Here is a 14,696-nt window from a genome sequence, read left to right as displayed (position 1 = left end):
AGCGGTGCACATGTTTGTGAGTTTGAAATATATTTGTGAACCACAAAAATACATTTGTGAAACAATAATTTATTTGTAAATCACCAAAAAACATTTGTGAAACAATAATTAATTTGTGAACCACACAAATGTATTTGTGAACCACAAAAAAAACATTTGTGAAACATGTGGTGTATATTGACAAGTATTGAAACAGATGTAACCCCATATTTAACGCAGTGAAGTAAATAGACACCAGGCTCTCCTCTCCGAGGAGAGACTGGTGACGCGAGGCTACGAAGTGCTTACATTGGAATTCCCATTGACATTGGGACGGTTTATCCAATTAAAACTTGTCATGACTGTCCCGTCATTCACATTGCCTGTCAATCACGTTACCCACTTTAGCTATCTAGTAGCTCTTCTCAGGAACTGTGAGTGCGCTGATGACGTAGCATCTGCTACCACAGTCCTTTCTACCAACATAAGAAATTTTGACTTTTAAATAGTCTAGTCCAGTCTAGTTTTTGTGGCATCGTCATTATTTTTCAAGGTAGTTTAGAGGATTGCCGACCAGATGGGGTGCTGTCCGCTAGGCGGAGTTGTATGGCAGTTGAAGAACACTACATGCTTTGGAGCGGTGGGCTAATAGGCCTAGTAGCCTAGTAGGCTGGTAGCCTAAACACTGATTAGTGAAGTAGGGGAGTAGGCTATTGAGTGCTGTGCCCTAAGGGGGTGTATTTTATCATCCTGTCATTCCTCTTCGTGGTGCTTGGCCATTGTTGTCATAATGGCTCTGTAGTTTATTTAGTGGGTCCCTAAAAGCTTGGTTGTTTCGCCCTAAATATTGCCCTCTTATTCGCCCGCTCTCAAATTATTGGCCTTTGTTGATGTGTTCAAAAACATCAGTAGCCTAGGCTACTGTAGTTTTCCTGTATGTTTTTTTACATATAAAAATGCCACTGCTCAGCGCCCTTCTGGTGCTGTGAAACCTCCCATCAGGGCATGCTTTGAAAGCGCACCCACCAAAAAAAAGGCGCACGCTGTGCACGCATGCTTCATTGGTCCTGGTTTAGCCGGTTCTAGGACCCACCAGACACCACTGGATGGTTTGAGACACCATTCTATCTCAGGTGTGAATAATGGTTAGAGTGAGTACTGCTGGAAGTTGAGGTTTATGTAATAAACCTCTGCACAGAAGAGTCAGCTAGCCCACACAAATACAATATGCATAATCTGATTTAATCATTTTATCTTCTTTCCTCTACTGGGACAGAGAGAGACTCTGAGAGAGACTCTGAGAGAGACCGGCCTCTGTTGTTTAATCAGATCAGCTGAATTCTTAACTGCATCAGAGGTGCATGGTCTGGGCCTTAGCAAACATCTATCTCCTTGCTCTCTCTCTGTCTCCTTGCTCTCTCTCTCTTTCCCCCTCTCTCTCTCCCTCCCTCTCTCTTTCTCTCTCCCCTTCTCTACACCACATCATATTAATAATCATCATGGCTATTTCCATGTATTTAATTAGCAGGTGCGTCAGGACCCCAATTGAGGAATCATGAACGCACCTGCTAATTGCGCTAACTGGAAGGTTTAATTCCGTAATGTATAACCTGTTACAGAGGGGACCCAATGAGAGTGGATCTAGAGAGAGAGAGAGAGAGAGAGAGAGAAAGACCGAGAAAGTGAAAAGGGTAAGAAGTTCATGCATAAACATTTAGATGAAGTGTTTGAGTTTGAAAACATTGCAGCTCTCGATACAACAGCAGCACTTGAATATACTATAATGGATTAGCATAGAAGAGCCATCGTCAGGGGAGACCACACTTTCATGCATAATCATCCCAGCCAAGTGCTTCCTTTGTGTAGCAGCTCCTACAACACGGTCCTTCTATTTCTGTTGGGGGGAATCGGACAAATAGAATAAGCAGCAAGTGAGGCTATAAGCATCTCTGAAGTGTTATTTTAAATCCACTTTTTTGTTATGTTTGTGTTGTTTGTCGAAGTGAAGTATTTGTGAATGTAAGCGGCCATGACAATTGTATTTCCTATGGGGTCTACCTCCACTCCTATTAGCATGACTTCTTCTCCAGGCAGCTGCCCCCCCCCCCCACCCTGGCCGATCTACCAATAAAGACGATCAGATTCACTCATTAGCGGTCACACAGTAAGCTCGGTGTTATCTGATTTTTTGCTGCTATCTCTGTTTTCATAAATCACGGCTTGGAGAGAGGGCAGCGCTGTCCGTGCTCTGATCACTGACCGCTCGGTAAACATGTATCCGATAGGCCACCCCCACAGCGGTGCCTGGAGTCCATCTCTCTTGTTCTGTCCGTGACATTTTGCTTATTGACCTTTCGGGGAATGCACCATTAAGTCTTGGTTATCAGTGCATTCCAGTTGGGGTGGGGTTGACGTTGTAGATGTCAGTTTCTTTAGAAAGGCATTCCAGCTGGGCGGCTGGGAGGGGGACAAGGGGGACAAAATGGCTGTGCGATCTAGGAATGCTGCCATTTTAAAATGAAAAGAAAAGTGTGGATATTGATTGGTCGTCATCTGTTGACATTGTAGATGTCAGTTTCTTTAGAAAGCGGAGTTACTGAACTGCATGTCAGGAGAGAGAGGGAGACGAATCAAAGTGAAAGAATGCCGAATTATGTTTTTGGTGAGCAGGATGGTGATGTTGTTGGTGAGGACAGGTGATTTTGGTGAGGAGGACAGGTGATGTTGTTGGTGAGAACAGGTGATGTTGGTGAGGACAGGTGATTTTGGTGAGGAGGACAGGTGATGTTGTTGGTGAGAACAGGTGATGTTGGTGAGGACAGGTGATGTTGTTGGTGAGGTGGACAGGTGATGTTGCTGGTGAGGTGGACAGGTGATGTTGGTGAGGAGGACAGGTGATGTTGGTGAGGAGGACAGGTGATGTTGTTGGTGAGGACAGGTGATGTTGGTGAGGAGGACAGGTGATGTTGGTGGTGAGGAGGACAGGTGATGTTGTTGGTGAGGTGGACAGGTGATGTTGTTGGTGAGGAGGACAGGTGATGTTGTTGGTGAGGAGGACAGGTGATGTTGTTGGTGAGGAGGACAGGTGATGTTGTTGGTGAGGACAGGTGATGTTGGTGAGGAGGACAGGTGATGTTGGTGAGGAGGACAGGTGATGTTGTTGGTGAGGTGGACAGGTGATGTTGGTGAGGAGGACAGGTGATGTTGTTGGTGAGGAGGACAGGTGATGTTGTTGGCGAGGAGGACAGGTGATGTTGTTGGTGAGGTGGACAGGTGATGTTGTTGGTGAGGACAGGTGATGTTGTTGGTGAGGACAGGTGATGTTGGTGAGGAGGACAGGTGATGTTGGTGAGGTGGACAGGTGATGTTGTTGGTGAGGAGGACAGGTGATGCAGGTTGCAGATCTTTAGAATACATCACAAGCATAAAAGAGCCTGCACAAACTTCCATGTTGACAAAGACATGTCTGCCTCTTTCTGAGAGCGCTGTGTAGCAATTTTAAGATCCTAGTTTTAACTTCAAACACAGGTTTGACGACACCTCTCACATACAGCTGGTTGTCTCCCAGCCCCGTCTCCATGTACACCTGCTCTCTCTCTTTTATGCATTAAGAAGCACTGGATTGGTTGAAGGCTTATAATAGTTATCTCCACGTTTCTTACACCAGCTCATTCAAATAACATCCGGAGATTGAGGGAGTCTTAGACCCCTGAGGAGTCTTAAACACGCTGTCCTCTACATCGCTGAGCCATTTGAGTGAAACTCATCACGTCTGGAAATCTCTATTGGATCTGCTCATTGTGTTTCTAATTCTCTCATGTTAGAGAGATTATGTAACAAGGTTTGTATTGTTATACACTGCAACGCCTCAATCAGGACGTCTCTAACAAATCTGCTACCTGCGGCGTCTAACTCCCCCTCCAGCGCCATCACAGACGACTCCACAAATAATAGATTAATCTTGTTTTCATCTGATTAAATAGATTAATTAATTACTCTGCTCTGATGCTGTTGTTATTGATTAATGAAGCTTGAAGCCCAGTCGTCTGGTGAACGGTGAAGTGTGATTAGCTGGCCTGCTCACCTTAGTGCAGACTGAAGGATGAGATTGCCCTTCTGCCTTGGTCTGTAGACTTCTTTCAAGATAAGAAAAACTCTGGATTTTTAATAATTTGTAATGCAGTTTAAACTGTAAAACACTTACCACTACAGTTAAAGTACAAAATTATTTATTATTATAATTTTTTTTAATCAACTGTTAATGACAACACAAAAAAATCTACATTTATACTGCAGGCAAAACAGGATCTCTGCTTCTAAGCTGGTTATATTCCATCAGGGTTCAAAGGTAATATGTGTAGGTTCCTCAGGACCTCCAGGAGGCTTTCAAAGAGTTCTTGAAAATACAGCAATATGGAATCAGTCTGGTATTTCATGCAGACAGACGAAAGACAGACAATTTGTGTTCTTTACCAAGTGGCCTTTTACAGCTCTCTGTTTACTGTACTCTCTGTTTTTTGTTAAATGTCAGCAGGATAAAACAACAGCATCCTCAGTTACTTGCTTATCTGGAGATCTCTGACCTGTCAAAAAGAGAGGGGGAGGGCAGAGAGAGGGGGGAGAGAAAGAGAGAAAGAAAGAGAGAGAGGGAGAGCGAGAGAAAGAGAGGGAGAGGGTGTGTGTGAGAGAGAGAGAGAGAGAGAGAGAGAGGGAGAAAGGGATACAGGTTACAAACCCAGCGTTTTATAGAGCAGTTATGGGGGCTGGCCTTTTGTGGTTTGAGCAATGTTCCAGAACCCCTTTGTCATTTCTCTCCCTGGCCGTGTGACTTTTAAAAGCACATGACTGATGGCCGGCGTCCCTGGAGCTCAGCCGGCTGCTCCGAATGAAATGGGGAAATGGTATCACTCAACGTTTCCCCTGTAACGCACAAATAACCTGGAGCCATTTTAGAATGCATCGCCGCGGCAACGCAGGAGACCTCAGCGTGAACCCGGAACCTTCTGCCTCCTATTTAGATTATGCCCCAGTGTTAAATATATATGGGCTCTCCTCTCCTCTCCCATTCTCCTCTCCCCCCTCGTCTCTTCCTCCTCCTCTCCTCTCCTACTCTCCTCCTCCCCCTCTCCCCTCATTTCCTCTCCCACTCTCTCTCCCACTCTGCTCTCCTCCCCTCCTCCCCCTCTCCTCTCCTCCTCTCCTCCCCTCCTCTCCTCCTTACCCTCTCATCTATTCTCCTCCACTCCTCTTCTCCATAAGGTTATGAGGAGGGTAGATCTGCCACAGTCTGACTCAGTCTGACCACATCCAGAAAACCCTCTGGTTATGCTGTTAGAGTAGACTATGTCTGGATCAGGGAAGGAGGCTTTTTTAGTGTGATTTCTGACATATAACAGACTTACACAGAACGAATGAAGACTATTTAAACCTGGGCACTCTTTAATATAGGTTGAGTTGGTTGAACTATTTGAAACATTGTTGGCGTTTGGATCTGGATACTAATTCCCAGTGTAATGACGAAGCTGGATGCTGGGCCGGGCAGCTGTTTGCGCTCCATACGCTGCTGACTGATTGATATGTCTCACCAGAGGAGATGGAGGAAATTGCTATTGTCCATCTCATTTGTGCTCATTGATTCAGCTAAAGGCTGGCTGTCTGAGGCAGCGCACGGCCCTGCAGTCAGGGGCCGTTCATTAGAGAGGAATGATTTACTCTGACGGCCCAGCGTCCTCTCCTCTCCACCACGACACAGTCTCTGTCCCCTCAGCGTCCTCTCCTCTCCACCACGACACAGTCTCTGTCCCCTCAGCGTCCTCTCCTCTCCACCACGACACAGTCTCTGTCCCCTCAGCGTCCTCTCCTCTCCACCACGACACAGTCTCTGTCCCCTCAGCGTCCTCTCCTCTCCACCACGACACAGTCTCTGTCCCCTCAGCGTCCTCTCCTCTCCACCACGACACAGTCTCTGTCCCCTCAGCGTCCTCTCCTCTCCACCACATCACAGTCTCTGTCCCTTCAGAATCCTCTCCTTTCCTCAACAGTCTGTCCCCTCAGCGTCCTCTCCTTTCCTCCTCTCTGTCCCCTCAGCGTCCTCTCCTCTTCTCCACAGTCTCTGTCCCCTCAGCGTCCTCTCCTCTCCTCCACAGTCTCTGTCCCCTCAGGGTCCTCTCCTCTCCTTTCCTCCTCTCTGTCCCCTCAGCGTCCTCTCCTCTCCTTTTCTCCTCTCTGTCCCCTCAGCGTCCTCTCCTCTCCTCCACAGTCTCTGTCCTCTCCTTTCCTCCTCTCTGTCCCCTCAACGTCCTCAACCTTAGGGTCAAAGTTGTGCCACGACTAAAGCGTGACCCTGTTATTCCTACGGCTGTCCGTTCCAGCACCATGCTCTTGGTATGCATCATTTATACAGAAAACTGAAATTAGACTTGTTTGTTATTTGCTTTAAATCAATGAATCAATCAATTTACTAAACAAAAAGGCCAGTTGTTAAGGGATTGGAACTTTTTATAAGAACAAAATAGCCTGCACAATGGGTGTCATGGTGGCCACAGTCAAATGATTTTCTAATTCCATTTTCCCTGTAAATACATAATGTAAAAACAACAGATGTCTACATCCACTCACTAGATAGTTATTTCCAGTGTCTGTCGTGTCTGCAAATGATCAGCATAGCCTAGGCCTTCTCGGTGCAATGAACGCCTCACAGCAATACCATATGATGCACTATCAGGGGCTTTCACAGAGTAAAACGGGACAAATAAGAATATCCATAGGCTATTCAGACAAATAAACAATTAACAAGCACGATTGCATCACACTATACACAACTAATAGTAGTTAATATAGGCTACTGTAAAACTGAGTCAAATGGAATAGGCCTAATAATTATTTGGATTTTTTGGCTCTGGCAAGGGAAGTCTATTTTCAACGGCTGTTCATGAGAACAACATAGCCTGTTCTGACCCAGAACCCATAAACATGTTCTAAAATAGAAGTTGAATGAAGCTTTTTATGATGGGATAGGGAAATAAAGGAAAGAATGGTGACATAATTGTGTGAGCACCAACCAACCCAACAGGGTTGATTACGCACAGCCTTATTACACACAGTCATCTCCCTTGAATAGCCTACGCCTAGATTGCCAAAGTGCTAATCGAAAGATTGTTCTGTCGTGGCCTGTTGCTGATGAAACTATATAATGATATTACAGTCAATTTACATTACAGTCATTTAGCACTGACACTGTTTTCCACATAGGTAGCCTAGTCATTGAACCACTATGTTCCAAAACTCACAAGTTACGGTTCCCTGAAATCATAGAATGTCTTAAATCATTCAATGGGGTTAAAGCAGGGGTTCCCAAACGTTTCCATGCCAAGGACCCCCAAATAACTGTAGCCTCTGGTTGCGGCCCCCTAGCCTGGCAACATCATCTTGATGACGTGAGCTCACATTCTGTTTCTCTCCGCATATGCGAATAGCGAATAGCCGCCAGGCTAGCGGCCCCCTATTACAAGATGGCAAAAATCCAAAACAAAAAAACTGGCATAGGCTATATAAGACGAGTTCTGTGGTCGTGCATTTTTTGTACCCGGTAAAGATAACGTGAGCTAGCTAGCACAAGCAGTTATATTAAATATATATATATATATATATATATATATATATATATATATATATATATATATATATATATATAATATATATATATATATATATTTTTTTTTTTTGTGCTTTTCCCTTCCAACTGCCCCCCCTGGTGCTCCCTGGCGGCCCCCCTGGGGGCTCCGGCCTCCACTTTGAAAACCACTGGGTTAAAGGACAGGTTTGCTAATTTAGCATTATAAGCCATGTTATAAATTAAGTCTGAGAGAGGAGGTGGAGAGGAGCCCCTTTTCCTGACGGGAGAGGGAAAGCCCATGACCAGAGCCTGGTCCGCCGCTAGTCTCCTCACCCTCTGCCTGGCGTGCGGGCTCCCACCGGTCCAGTACACCGCACACTCCCTCCGCATAGGAGCCGCAACCACCGCTGCTTCCGTCGCCCAGGTGTCCACCCTGACGTCCATGGGCAGATGGTCTTCATCGGCATACGAACGCTACCGTTTTGGATGCTCAAAAAACAATGAGCGGACTGTAACCAAGTTATGCATGCATAGTGTAATTGCTTCGCGAAAAAGCATGTTTGTTAGTTAAGGGCTCCCTCTGCCGGCTAATCAGGGTCTTACAGGCTGCAACTGGCTTACATCCTAATCAAGTGCTCTCCGTCGACCCCTTCATGTAGCATGAGGGCCTCGGAGCTGCCGGTGTGTTCATTTTGGGGGGTATTGCTGCATTCTTCTGGTATTCCACTATGCGTCAGCTGGTGGAAGCCGGGGAACTTCACTTGCTTAGTTTCTGTGGTTCTCCGTGGTGATCGTGGGCCGAAACATCTCAGAAGGGCCATCCAGCGGTCCCTCCGGTCACCATGGAGGCAGAGGCTCTAGGTTGTACTCCCTCTGAACTACACGAAGCGTCAGCCCGTGGAGGCCAGGGACTATAATGTACAGCAGTCCCCCTGTGGCTCTCTTTGACGGTCTTAGTGGGCTGAGTTACCTCGGAGCGACTTCCCGATCGCGGCCCATTCTGATCGTCATAGAGGCAGGGGGATAAATTGATGCCATTCCCTCTTCCGGCACTCTGGGCCAAGCTGGCCCAGAAGGGGGGAACATCTAGATTTCGCCTCCCCCTACTATCGCGCTTTCCACATGCTGTGGAAGCAGGGGGCCCCCCGAACAGAGCACACCGCCAAAATTCATATGCTGTATTTGCTGCATGCACAATAAATGGGTCAATTTTGACTACAGTGATCTTGACTGAAATTAAGTTTCCGACGCGACTTCAGGCGAGGCATGGACGTCAATGCCGGGCTAATTGGCAGAGGCTAATCAGTCACATCGCGTAACGACGCAACCCACCAGCTGACTGTCAGCTGTCATAGCATTGGTCCAGCACGCTAGAGTGCATGTATTTAAGATGTCAAAACATGTCATTGTTCGCTCTTTCCATTACTGCTGATCGCTTGCTATCTGCATGCTCGCCCCACCTCCTCCCCTGCTCCACCTGTGTTCTGTCGATGTCATCTCTGTTGTCATCGTTGCTCTCTGTTCCGGGGGTATTGCTGCATTCTTCTGGTATTCCAATATGCGTCGGCTGGTGGAAGCCGGGGAACTTCACTTGCTTAGTCTCTGTGGCTCTCCGTGGTGATCGTGGGCCGAAACATCCCCAGAGGGCCCCCCGAACAGAGCACACCACCAAAATTCATATGCTGTATTTGCTGCATGCACAGTAAATTGGTCAATTTTGACTAAATTGATCTCGACTGAAGGTTATTTACAATCACATACAACGGCCGATATCAAAGTTTTGTCAAACCGTGCACTCTTGAGATAAAGCATATTTTGTGGCAATTTTTTTGTCAGAACATCAAGACACCAGTGACCACTCGGTGAGTTTCCTGTCTTTAAAAACAAGAGTTCATGGGTGTTTTTGAGGGATTTTGTCTATGTACCTATGGACCCATTGAGTGTGTTAGCAGCTACAGGCTATATCTCAGGCTATAAGGTAGCATTTACAGGACAATATTACCGAATATAAGCTATCCAATGTGTCCAACGTGCCGAGCAATCGAAGTGAAACGACCGTGCCCTGTCCATGCGCGACCTGGACCACCGCACAAATAGTTTGGTCACGACTGCGGGTAGACCCTCTCGTTCACAGTCTTTGTCCCCTCAGCATCCTCTCTGCTCCCCACCAAAACCCCAAACAATTCCCTTTCCCATCATGGCGGAAGATAAAGTAACACATGAGAGCGTATCACACATCATTTAGAGAGAATGCTGTTGTTTTTAAGCATTTTATGATGTCAGGAAAAAGGCAAATTATTCAATCATCTGATTAATGGCAGCAACAATGTAATGGGTGTGAGTTTGTGTAGCTCGCTGGCTAACTGCTGCTCCTCCTATCCCCCACCTCCTTCCCCTGTCCACATGGAGTCTTAAACTCCTGCCATCTCATCTCTTTATCCTGCCTGACAGACCAGGAGGCGCAGGGGAACAGGCTCAGGGTGAAATATTCGCCACTAAAGGATCCTTTTCTCCACATTTTTCCACCCGCGCAATCTCTGTAAAGCTCCCCTGTAGAACATCGGAGGCAATATTTTGTGACAGAGTTTCTCAGGCTATTAGCTCCAGAGCTTCTCTGAGGCACAGTGGGGGGGTGCAGGGCTTACTCTCCCAGGCCCAGCTGTTATCTCAAAGCTGATGGGAGCAACACAGATACACACACACACACACACAAACATGCAAGTGGACACAGAAACCCAAATATATAGATGCGCAACACACATACACACACACACACACATACTATGGGGAGGAGAGGTGAGAGGAGGGGCGGAGGAGGAGAGGGGAAAGGGGGAGAGGAGGGGAGAGGAGGAGGGGAGAGGAGCGGCTCTGTCTGCCACCACAGCTTTACAGGCTAATCTTTCACTGTAAAAGCAATAAGTGGAGTATCAGAGCTCTGCGCGTTAGCATACAGTGTGACACTATGTACCACTGCTCCATCTCACCAGACTTCATCTTTATCTGGCCTCCAGGTGAGCTGCTGGTTCGGAACCAACCAAAGGAGAACCTGTGGTTCTAGAAGAAGTTCATGTTAAAGTCTGGGTATGAAAAGGGATAAAGCTCTCAGGCATTTCCCGGGCTTAGCTATGAAGGTGAAGGTGATATCCCTCTTCTATCCAGGTTTGCGAAGGGACTGGAGAGGTTTGAATTGTTTGAAAGTGCCGGCTGAAACCTTGTCCTCACGTGCATTTCCCAAAGAATGATGTTTAGAAAAAAATAAAAAATAAAATGTTAAAGAAAAGAAAAGAAACATAGCTTTCAACAAAGCATAACCCAAGTGGAATATGCTGATTTGTAACCTTAACTGGCAGAAAACTAATCTTGTTGAAATCTCTTTCTTTAAACATGTGATCACATTTGGCTCTTGTCTTGAGTAAAACTGCAACAAACTGAAATGAATCCTGAAAATAGCTTGTAGTCGGCAGCACAAAGAAAAACACAGACAACACAGTGTGATTGACCTCTAATCATTCACTCACATCTGCAGGGCTAGGGACTCCACTAACTAATGGACTAATGGCTGTGTTCTCTCTTTCTCTCCCTCCCTCTCTCTCCCTCTCTCTCCCTCTCTCTCTTCCTCCCTCCCTCTCTCTCTCCCTCCCTTCCTCTCTCTCCCTCTCTTTCTCCCTCCCTCTCTCTCTCCCTCTCTCTCTCTCTCTCTCACTCTCTCTTTCTCTCTCCACCGCCCCCTCTCTCTCCCTGAAGCATAGCACAGCTTTTATCAGCCTGTTTTTTTCTTTATGGTTTTTAATATGAGCCAGTTGATTTATTCAGTAAGAGTGTTCAGTATATGAAAGGCCTGGTAGCAGATGGAAAATGAGTAAATGACATATTAATCTTTAGTGGTGAAAAGGGAGAGGGAGTTTTGTTAGGAAGGGGGCTGCTGCACAATGTAACAATGCCAGCCCTATCGTATACATGCTGACAAAGGGGTGGCCTATCATAACGGTGATAGTGACAGACAGACAGACAGACAGACAGACAGACAGACAGACAGACAGACAGACAGGCAAGCAGACAGACAGACAGACAGACAGACAGATAATCAGACAGACAGACAGACAGACAGACAGGTAGGCAGGCAGACAGACAGACAGACAGACAGACAGACAGACAGACAGGTATGCAGGCAGACAGACAGACAGACAGACAGACAGACAGACAGACAGACAGACAGACAGACAGACAGACAGGCAGGCAGGCAGAGAGACACAGAGTAAACAGGGTGTGTTGTCTATCCTATTCCCTCTGGTCACGTAAAACATGGACTTCAACAGATTTAATATGCCACATGAATAACAGCATCTGGTGTGAAAGGGGCTCTATTTGAACAGGCAGCAGGGTGGACACCCAAACACATGGGCTTAGGGGGCTTGTGTCAGTCATAACAGTAAACAACCACAGTTCGCTGTACTTCTCTCCAATATATTCATGAACTAAGATAGTAACCCCTGTCCCTGGCTGACAGCAGTGTTTCAGCTGAAGGATGGTCTGTCTGTCTGTCCGTCCGTCCGCCGTCCGTCTATTTGCCTCTCTGTCTGTCTGTCTGTCTGTCTGTCTGTCTGTCTGTCTGTCTGTCTGTCTGTCTGTCTGTCTGTCTGTCTGTCTGTCTGTATGTCTAACTGTCTGTCTGAGTTCTGCAGCTATTAAACAGCAGCTTGTCTCAAAAATCACTGTCAGTTTCTCTGTTTCTGTCTGAATGAATGAAAGAGAGAGACAAGTTGCTGTTTAATAAGACTGGACTGCTGAGTCTGCAGACAGCCAGGTGGGAAGCAAGACAGACAGACAGACAGGCAGGCAGGCAGGCAGGCAGGCAGGCAGGCAGGCAAACAGACAGGAGACAGACAGACAGACAGGTGCCTGACAGTATGAAAGTCAGGTGTGAGACACATACTCTATACTGAGACAGAGAAATAAACCAGACAGAGGAAGAGAGAGAGAGAGGGGAGAGAGAGAAAGACAGAGATAGGTGGAGGACTGTGTTGTGGGTGTGTAGTATATGTGCCCGTGACAGTGCTCCTCTCTCCCAACGCTCTGGCCCGTGTGCTGGACTATTGATTAGAAGATGACTGGCCTGCATAGTCACACCATCTGCTCTACTGACTGCCAACGCCAGGCTGGGAGGAGAATACTCATCCTATTCCTCGTACTCCTCCTCTCTTTCCTTCTCTCTCTCTCTTTCTCTCTCTGTAGACCCACTGCACATAGAAACAAAACAAAATTGCTTTTGGTATTTCCAGGTTTGGTGGTAGTATAGTGTTTATTTTGAATTTTCATAATGCACCTCATTAATAATTGAAAGTAGGAGCAGCACAATATTTATTTTCCAGGTATGGCCGTCCCACAGTGTGGATCCATCATGTATGTGCTTGGTGGTGTGATGAGAGGCTAATAACCTTGAAATGTAGCTGATCTTTTCATATTCCTCTCAGCTGCACTGGTTGTGTGCTTACTAGTAGGTACACAAACATGCACCCATGGAGTGCCATGATGGCTGTACATATTTAAATGTGTGTGTGTGTGTGTGTGTGTGTGTGTGTGTGTGTGTGTGTGTGTGTGTGTGTGTGTGTGTGTGTGTGTGTGCGTGTGTGTGCGTGCGAGGTTTTCGTGAGTGGAAGCATCCCCCTTCTGTTCCGTTTACTCTCCCTCCCCCTCCACCCCTAGTCTCTGTTGATATGTGATATTATGTTGTGTTGATATGTAATTTTATGTGTTGTTATGTTGTGTTATTTGTTATGTATTGTTATATATTGGTATGTGATATTGTGTTTTTATATGTTGTGATGTTGTTATATGTTGTTATGTTTTGATATGTGATGTTATGTTGCATTATGTGCTGTTATGTTTTGTCATATGTTATGTGCTGTTATTTGGTGTTATATGTTGTTATGTGCTGTTATGTTTTGTCATATGTTATGTGCTGTTATGTGTTGTTATATGTAGATATGTGGTGTTATGTTGTTACTGTATGTGATGGTATATGTCAATGTCATTTTATTTCTATAGCATTCATTCAAATCAATGTTGCACACAATGCTTTACATAAAAAGAGATGGATAAAAACATAAAACATGTAAACACAATGGGAACAGATTTAAAAGAGGAGGAGGAGAAGAAGAAGAAAAATTAAAAATTACCACATTCTCAGATATTCTCAGATCCTGCAAGGTGTTCCAAAGGCTGGGGGCATAAGAACTGGCCTCCCCATGAGTCTTAGGGTGCTTTCACACCTAAAGGTCTAGACCAAGGTCCGAACCAGAATCAGACAGGCAGGCAGGCAGGCATGCAGGCAAACAGACAGACAGACAGACAGACAGACAGACAGACAGACAGACAGACACACCCTCCTGTGCAATGGCAGAAACATGCACAACACACCATACTGTACCCTTCTCAGGCATTAAACACATAATTAATCAGGTGCGAACTGTGCTGTAAGGTTTCCGAAGTGATAGCCTACCACAACTGTTGGGAGTGTTCTGTGTTGTATAACGTTAGGCCTATAGGCAACATTACAAAGTCAAAGTTGGTTAGAAATCAGTCCGTCTCTCCAAGAATCTCCCGATTATTATATCTCGCTCAAACTACATTTGATATGCTGTAGACTTACTGATAAATAGCCTATTGTTGTAATTTATGCTGTTTTGTATATGCAAAATAACTGTGCTATTACTAATCACTTTTATAATTTGTCCCCTTTTCCTGTAGCCCGATCACTAACTACATTTCCAATATACTGGGACTCGGGAGGTCCAGGTCTCTTCAGGGCTCTGGAGGTGTGCAGGTCCTGGAGTGCAGGTTGCAGCCAATGTCATCTAATGATATTATTATAAATATGTTACAACAGCCCCGTTTTATGAGAAAGTAGCCTATGTCTTCATTTTATGTAATGTTGTATGCACAACAACACATCATCAGGCTCTCTCTAGGTCTATGATTGACTATTAATGAATATGTTGATCACATGTGTAACATGTAAATAGTTCTTAAAGCAAAAAATGAATACAAAAATAAAATATAAATTCCTGCCTGACGCTAGGCTGAAGCCCGGTGCGACCACCCC

The sequence above is a fragment of the Borostomias antarcticus genome, assembly GCF_949987555.1.
Source record: "Borostomias antarcticus genome assembly, chromosome: 9".
Lineage (NCBI taxonomy): Eukaryota > Metazoa > Chordata > Actinopteri > Stomiiformes > Stomiidae > Borostomias > Borostomias antarcticus.
The sequence above is the reverse complement of the archived record's forward strand: the minus strand, read 5'-3'. Positions refer to the sequence as shown.